We start from the raw sequence: 9,327 nt of genomic DNA on the forward strand, positions 1-9,327 counted from the left end.
GTTGCTTTACATATAAACGGAAGTGCTTGGTATTTATTGATTTCACTCTCCTCTTCCAGTATTATAGTCTACAATTTATTTCTTCTCTGTATATCCAGTGAATCTCAAGTAATCAGGTTCATTTGGATAAATATCGTTATGTTTTTTAGTTATGGGGTTTGAAATTAGCACATGCACCCATAAGGGCAGAATCCCCAAGTCCTTTCAGAAATAGCTTTCATTCAAACAGATTCTGCCATCCGAAATATTAATGCAACAATCATCTTTTATTCTAATCACAAGAATTTCCTCCTAGTAACCCATGACTTCACTAGCTGCTTGCTTTAATTACTATACAGCACTCATACACCACAAAGGAAATAGGAATTTCCCTCAGACTATACCACTTCCTTCAGCAAAGTGTACTGCTGATTGATGTCAGAGCCATAATCAGTTACCATATTGGCTGGGCTCAAAAGATAGACTATTCATAGCAAAATAAGTTATACCTATTTAACAAAAGAAAAGTAAGTGGCAACTAGAAAGAAAAGACAGTCATAGAGCTTTATAGTGTGCTTACACAAATTTCAAAAAAATGTATAAATGTAGTCTTCACATTAATGCTACATATTTTTGAATAAAACAATCACTTATATAACATTTTAAATTATTTTCAAGTTGTTTTTAAATAAAACAATTTAAATATAGTTATTACATAGTATTGAACTTAGAATGTAATTATGTAATAATTTTTTCAGCCTTTCAGCCATAGCAAGAATCCATTCTCTAATGTTAATATACTGACCTATTCATTTAAGTTATTTGTTATTTGTTTGTCTGTTTGGTTTTGACAATAATCCAAAAACCTGAAATATGAATGATCCTTAACAGATCAGACTGTGAAGTCAGAGAGTGAAGAAGTTCAGAAAATAATCATTGCTTTTACTTTCAACAAATGTCAATATCAACTGCAGGGATGGGAAAGCATAATGACTAGCCAGGAACATAGCATTATAGGTGTGGGGATGGTAATGTGACACTTGAGAATATTTGAAGCAGTCAAGAGAGGCAAGTTCCACCTCTGTTATTTATTTGCTGTGTGACATAAAGAAGTCACTTATTCTCCATTCACCTCAGTTTTGAAGTTAGAAGAAAATGCTAATGGAAGTGAAATAATCTTACAAATTAATTTTTTCTCTGTATAAGTGATCTCTCTAAAATATTTTCTCAGGTATTGAATTGGTATAGAAGAATTTAGTCTTCATCAAGATATATTGATTTATAGTACACATTTCTGTCCTTTTTAAAAATACATTCAAATTTTATTTTAGATTCAGAGGGTACATGTGCAGATTTTTTACATGAGTATATTGCATGATGCTGAAGTTGAGGGTATGATGCATCCCATCACCCAGGTAGAGACCACAGTACTCACTAGGTAGATTTTCAGTTATTGAAAATTTCCCTCCTCTGTCTAGTGGTCTCCAGTATCTGTTGGTGCCATTTTATATCCATGAGTACTCAATGTTTAGCTCCCATTTATAAGTGAGTACGTGTGGTATTTAGTTTTTTGTTCCTGTGTTAATTTACTTAGGAAAATGGCCTCTAGCTTCATTCATTTTGTTTGCAAAGGACAGGATTTCATTCTTTTCTATGGCTGTGCAACATTTCCTGGTGTATATGTACCACATTTCCTTTATCCAATCCACCATGACTCTGTCTTTATTATTGTGAATAGTGCTGCAATGAACATACATGTGTATTTCTTTATGGTAGAATAATTCATATTTATTTGGGTATATACACAGTAGGGAGATTGCTGGGTCAAATGGTAGTTGTATTTGTCCATTTTCATAATTCTATAAAGAACTGCCTGAGACTTGGTAATTTATAAAGAAAAGAGGTTTAATTTACATACAGTTCTTTATTGCTGGAAAGGCCTCAGGAAACTTACAGTCATGACGGCAGGGGAAGCAGGCACGGAACTTCTTCACATGGCAGCAGAAAGGTGCAAGAATAAGAAAAGGGGGAAGAGCCCCTTATAAAACCATCAGATTGGCTGGGCACAGTGGCTCACACCTGTAATACTAGCACTTTGGGAGGCCAAGACAGGTGGATCACCTGAGATTAGGATTTCAAGACCAGTCTGGACAACATGGTGCAACCCCATCTCTAGTAAAATTACAAAAATTAGCAGGATGTGGTTGCATATGCCTGTAATCCCAGCTATTCAGGAGGCTGAAGCAGGAGAATTTCTTGAACCCAGAAAGTGGAAACAGCAGTGAGCCAAGATTGTACCACTTCACTCTAGCTGGCATTTGAGCAACACTCCATCTCAAAAAATAATAATAATCAGATTTTGTGACAACTCACCCACTATCATGAGAACAGCATGGGGGAAATCACCCCCATAAACCAATCACTTACCACAAAGTCCTGCCCTTGACATGTGCAGATTATGGGAATTAAAATTCTAGATGAAATTTGGGTGGGGACACAAAGTTTAACAATATCAGTAGTTCTGTTTGAAACTCTTTAAGAAATCTCAAAACTGCTTTCTACAGCAGCTGAACTAATTTACATTTCAATCAACAGCGTAAAAGCATTCCTTTTCCTTAGCAACCTCACCAGCAACTGTTGTTTCTTGGCTTTTAGTAATAACCCTTTTGACTGGTGTGAGATGGTATCTCATTGTAGTTTTGATTTGGATTTCTCTGATGGTTAGTGATGTTAGGCATTTTTTCATATGTTTGTTGGCTGCTTGTATGTCTGTCCATGTCTGTCCATGTTTTTTGCCCATTTTTAATGAGGCTATTTGTTTTTTGCTTAAGTTCCTTATAGATTCTGGCCTTTATTGAATCTACAGTTTTTAAATATTTTTTCCCGTTCTGTAGGTTGTCTGTTTACTCTGTTGATAATTTCTTTTGCTGTGCAGAAGTTCGTAAGTTTAATTAGGTCTCACTTGTCACACTTTTTGTTTCTGTTGCCATTGCTTTGAGAACTTAAAAAACATGAAATGCCTCACAAATTTGCTTGTCATCCTTGGAGAGGGGCCATGCTAAGATTCTCTGTATTATTCCAGTTTTAGTGTATGTGTTGCCAAGAGGAACATTTATTTCTGAATTATAAAAATATTTTTGCCAAAATTATGATGAGTCTAAGTTTCTTTTTGAAGAAATGCAGTTTTAAAATCAGCATTTAGAAATCCTAAATGTAATTTTTTGAAAAATTTCCAGAATTATATTGGTGAAAATAAGTCTTTACAATTAATTATCCAGTTTTTAAATATTATGAAAATCTAATTTATTGTGAATACAGGAGGTTCAACTTAAAAATAATCCATAAAATGTTAAATTGGTAAAACAGTTACAGTAAATTCAAGACATTTAGAATATTAGCTACCTTAAAAACTGGTCAAAACTTTACCAACTTTTTTCATAAAGTTAAATTCATTTGTTTGTTTCTTTTTTTTTTTTTAATTACACTTTAAGTTCTGGGGTACATGTGCAGAATGGGCAGGTTTGTTACATAGGTATACATAGGTATACACGTGCCATGGTGGTTTGCTGCATCCATTCCCCCCTTCACTAACATTAGATATTTCTCCTAATATCTTCCCTTCCCAATACTCCCAACCCCTGCTATCCCTCCTCTAGCCCCTGCATCGTCTGACAGGCCCTAGTATGTGATGTTCCCCTCCCAGTGTCCACGGGTTTTCATTGTTCAATAGCCACTTATGAGTGAGAACAAGTGGTGTTTGGTTTTTTGTTCTTGTGTCAGTTTGCTGAGAATGATGATTTCCAGCTTCATTCATGTCCCTGCAAAGGACATGAACTCATCCTTTCTTATGGCTGCATCGTATTCCATGGTATATATGTGCCACATTTTCTTTATCCAGTCTATCATTGATAGGTATTTGGGTTGGTTCCAAGTCTTTGCTATTGTAAACAGTGCCACAATAAACATATATGTGCATGTGTCTTTATAGTTGAATGTTTTATAGTCCTTTGGTTACATACCCGGTAATGGGGTTGCTGGGTCAAACAGTATTTCTAGTTGCAGATCCTTGAGAAATTGCCACATTGTCTTTCACAATGGTTAACTAATTTACACTCCCATCAACAGTGTAAAAGCATTCCTATTTCTCCACATCCTCTCCAGCATCTGTTGTCTCCTGATTTTTTAATCAGGAGACATGCCATTCTAACTGGCATGAGATAGTATCTCAATGTGGTTTTGATTTGCATTTCTCTAATGACCAGTGACAATGAGATTTTTTTCATGTTTGTTGGCCTCATATATGTCTTCTTTTGAAAAGTGTCTGTTCACATTTTGCCCACTTTTTGATGGGGTTGTTGTTTTTTTCTTGTAAATTTGTTTAAGTTCTCTGTAGATTCTGGATATTAGCCCTTTGTCAGATGGGTTGATTGCAAAATTTGTTCCCATTTGTTGCCAGATCACTTTAATGTTATTATTATTATTTTTTTATTTTTTTGCTGTGCAGAAGCTCCTAAATTTAATGAGACTATTTGTCTATTTTGGCTTTTGTTGACATTGCGCTTGGTGTTTTAGTCATGAAGTCCTTGCCTATGCCTATGTCCTAAATGGCATTGCCTAGGTTTTCTTCTAGGGTTTTTATGGTGTTAGGTCTTATGTTTAAATCTTTAATCCATCTGGAGTTAATTTTTGTATATGGTATAAGGAAGGTTCCAGTTTCAGCCTTCTGCACATGGCTAGCCAGATTTTCCAACACCATTTATTAAATAGGGAATCCTTTCCCCATTGCTTGTTTTTGTCAGGCTTGTCAAAGATCAATGGCTGTATATGTGTCATGTTGCTTCGAGGCCACTGTTCTGTTCCGATTGGTCTATATCTCTGTTTTGGTACCAGTACCATGCTGTTTTTATTATTGTAGCTTTATAGCATAGCTTGAAGTCAGATACTGTGATGCCTCCAGCATTTTTTTTTTTAATTAGGATTGTCTTGGCTATTTGGGCTCCCTTTTGGTTCCACATGAAGTTTAAGGTGGTTTTTTCTAATTGTATAAAGAAATCCAATTATAGCTTGATAGAGATAGCATTGAGTCTATAAATTACTTTGGGCAGTATGGCCATTTTCTCAATATTATTCTTCCTAACAAAAGTCTCAGGATATAAAATCAATGTGCAAAAATCACAAGCATTCCTATATACCAATAACAGACAAACAGAGAGCCAAATCATGAGTGAACTCCCATTCACAATTGCTACAAAGGGAATAAAATACCTAGGAATACAACTAACAAGGGATGTGAAGGACCTCTTCAAGGAGAACTACAAACCACTGCTCAAGGAAATAAGAGGACACAAACAAATGGGAAAACATTCCATTTGTTTATTTCTATACTCTTGCTGAGAATAACTAGAAAAATCTGTAACAAAAAATAAATCTGTTTTGTGATACCAAAGAACTCTCAAGACAGAGAAGAATTAGAAGGCCAAAGTCTGGGAGAGAAGGGAAGACTATGGAAGGAAATTGAGAAGGTGAGGCCATATTATCCGTAAAGGCTAATGCCAATTATAGAGATTACCGAAAAGCTGAGAAGTCAAACAAAGCATTTGACAGATTCATATACAGCAACGAAAAAACTTTAGTCCAGCACCCACTAAGAATCAGAGGCTGTGGTAAACATGCTACGTTCAGTTTCAGGACCAAAAAGTATTTTGTCTTCAGAGTAACCGGGAAATGAAAATAGAGCACTTGGCATTAAAACTTATAACAAAAGAATGTAGAAGAAAGATAGTAATAAATATAAGAAGATAAATTAATAAAATAGAAAAAAAGATACAATGGAGATGTGTCTACCATGCCAAAACTAAGGCTCTTTGAAAAGACAAATATGTTATTAAATCTCTAGTTAAATTTATCAAGACAAATAGGGACTTAACACAAATAATATTAAGAATAAAAATGATGTAACACTATAGATTCTAGAGACACCTAAAAAGTCAAAAGATAATACTAATAAAAATTAATTGGAAAATGTAGGTGAAATTAACATATTGATGTATAAAATTACCATGAGGCAAATGAAAAAAAAAAAAAAAGAAAAATCTGAATAGTCCACTAACTACTAAAAAAAATAGAAGTCAAATCTATAATTTAAACTCTTCTGCAAAGAAAACTCCAGGCACAGATAATTTTACCAGAAATTATATCAAATGTTTTACAACTAATACACATTGATTTATATATATTAACTCACCCAGAGAATGGAAGAAAAGAACTCCAAACTTATATAATGAAACCAGCATAATGTTAACCTAAAACAAGACAAGAATCTGAAAAATAAAAAAGAGAATAGATGTCATGAAATCTAAGTAAGAAGTTAGGAACAACTAAAGAGAATGAAAGAGTGAAAGGGCCACTATATTGTTGGAGAAAATCTTTGCCTCAGAATAAATGATAGAGAACTTCTATGAATCGAGAAGAAAATTTGAGTCAGCTCAATAAAAAATAAAAGAGTGACTCGATTATCTAAATGTAAAATAAGCATTATAATGTCATTAGTAATAAGGGAAATACTACTGAAACAATAACGGAAACCACTGCACATAAACTAGAATTGCCAAAATTAGCAGTCTGATAATATGAACTTCTGCTTTGGGAGAGGACGCACTAGCTGGTATTGGACTTAGTCTGTTGATGTAAATAACTATACAACTTCACTTAATATATAAGTCTTCTGTTTGCAGATACTGAGTAACAGGCAACATCAGAATGAGACCCTTGAGAGAAGGAAAACACATAATATGAGCTCCATGTTATCCTTGGTTTTGTCTTGGGACACCTAAAACATGGCACAGGGCCGTGAAGCACCATGAAGACTGGCAGTTTTTCTAAGCAGTAGAGGTAGAGCTTCCAGTTTGAAGATGTTAAAGCAACTGGAATTTGCAGGGCAGAGTGTAGAAGAGAGAGAAGTCCCAGAAAGGGATAAGCAGAAATCCACATGAAACTTAGTTACCCTTGGGTTCTAGCTGAGGTATGGGTTGTGTATACTCAAAGGGTAGAATCCATGAGGCATATCAGAAAGCAACTGTTAGAGCATTTGAAAGCCAAACAGGTTTAAAAATGTCATGCAGCATCTGAAAAGACTGGGGTTCACAATGCATGGAAACATTGGAGTTCTACTCAACCCAGAGTGAAAGTCTGCACTGAGCACCTTGGACATTCAGTTGAGCCTCAAAAACTTCATGATTTAGGTGAGAGAGCCATATTCCAGAATTAAAGCCACAATTTAGAATTATGTTTTCCCTAGAAAAATCTAAAATCAACCTGAACAGGATCAAAAGAATGTCATTGTCATACAAGATTCAAAAATCCTTAAAATAACACAATATAACACAGGCTCCATAAAATGTATGAATTGCAATGTCCAGCACACAATCAGAAGTTATTGAACTTATAAAAAATTAGATTTTAAACTCATTGGTACTGTTCAAAGCTCACTGAGACTCTGTTCATTTTTTAAAATCAGTTTTCTTCTTATGCTTCAGTGTGAATAATTTATTTTCAAATGTACTAAATTTCATAGATATTTTCTTCTCTTGTAAATAATGTACTGTTAAAGTTAACATGAGATAACTTATTATCTATATTTTCACATTTTAATTTATTCATATTTTTATTTCCAAGTCTTACATTTGGTTTTATTTTAGTTTCCTTATTGCTTCTGAAATTCTTCAGAAAGAAAAGGACCCACATTCACTGAGGGTCTTTGTGCTTATAAATTCCATGGCAGAAAGTCAAAAATGCAAAGAGAGAAAAAAGAGAGAGAGAGAGCATACAAGAGGGGATCAAACTTTTCCATTTACTGGGATCCCACTCCTGTGATGATAACAAACCACTCCGATAATAACAGCATTAATCCATTCATGACAGCCATACCCCCATGACCAATGCTCATTTCTTTAAGCCCCACCTCCCACCACCTCCTCATTGGGAATCATGTTTTCAACACATGAACTTTGGGAAATACACTTAAGCTATAGCATATGGTGAAAAACATCAATGCACAAATCCAAGTAGTACAGCAAATGCTAAAATGAATACATATAAGGGAAACAACACCTGGGTATATTGTGGTTATTCTACTGGAAAGCAACAAAAAATCAAAAATCTAAAAATATCCAAAAGAAAAAAATAAAGACATGTTATATTCAGGGAAACCACTATTAGAAAAAAAGGCTTATTTCTCATCATAACAATGGAGGCCAAAACATAATGGAAGGCCATTTGTAAATTGCTGAAAGACAAAAGAAAGGAGGCATTAACAAAAATTCTGCATACTTCAAAAATGAGAGTGAAACAAAGGTATTTTTGGATAAATTATAGGTGAGATATTTCATCACCATTAGGTTATATTTCTAATAAATGCTAATGGAAGTACTTCAGAAAAACAATCAACTTTTTATCTGGTATGTTACAGGTTGAACTGTGTCCTTCAAAAATTCGTATGTTGATGTTCTAACTTTAGCACCTCAAAATGTAAACTTGACAGTAGGATTATTGCAGATATAATTAATTAGGTTGAGATGAAATCACACTGGAGTAGAGTAGACCCCTAATTCAATGTAACTGAAGTACCTATAAAAAAGCAAAATTAAGACACACCTAATCTATGATTTCAGAAGCAAGTTAGTGGTCCATATGGGAGGAGGGAAGGTGTATAACATGAGTCAGGTCACAACTCTGTTTCCTGACTTACATCATCACTATGCAGATTTTTCACCTTGTGATAATTTATTAAGCTGTATATTTGTGATTTATGAATTTTTCTTAATAGATGCTACAGTCAATAAAATTGAATGAAAAACAGGTTAACAATGAGCAAATGACAATGATATAATTCTACTCAAGAATTGCACTAACATTCTTCTGAAGGGCAAGTAATGTGTCTGTTAGTTTTTTTTTTTTTAACATCAGAGTTGTGTGACCTTATCTATAGGAAGTACAATCTGTTGTACATAATAAAAATGTTAATTTTAAAATACAATTCAGATCTTGTCATAGCCTACTGAAAACTCCCAGTGACTTCTTGTCACTAAGAACAAAAGCCACAGCATGGAAAGCTTCATAGGATCTGGCCCCTAATTGTTATTCTGACTTCATTCCTGTTTTCACACTTTGTTCCAGAACTCTATATTCCTCCATGAACCTTGCTTAAACATAGTCAGCAGGCCTCCACTTCAGGGTGCCTCCCCTTTTTACTTAGTTTGGAATATTGTTACCTCAGAGATGTGTTCCCTTGCACCATTGTTTTAGTAGTGGTGCTGCTCAAGTGGAACCTCCCCAGCAAAGCCTTATCTG

At 34.5% G+C, this 9,327-nt stretch overlaps 1 non-coding gene across 1 annotated transcript; it reads right to left on the reverse strand.

Annotated features, from left to right (window-relative positions):
* Window positions 1-2,984: 2,984 nt before the first annotated feature.
* Window positions 2,985-3,091, reverse strand: LOC116548895. Its single transcript, XR_004267606.1, has one exon. It is a non-coding gene; the product is annotated as a U6 spliceosomal RNA (small nuclear RNA).
* Between the last annotated feature and the right edge of the window lie 6,236 nt (window positions 3,092-9,327).

This window comes from Sapajus apella, unplaced genomic scaffold, assembly GCF_009761245.1.
Source record: "Sapajus apella isolate SASKATOON/1434 unplaced genomic scaffold, GSC_monkey_1.0 scaffold5, whole genome shotgun sequence".
NCBI classification, from domain to species: domain Eukaryota; kingdom Metazoa; phylum Chordata; class Mammalia; order Primates; family Cebidae; genus Sapajus; species Sapajus apella.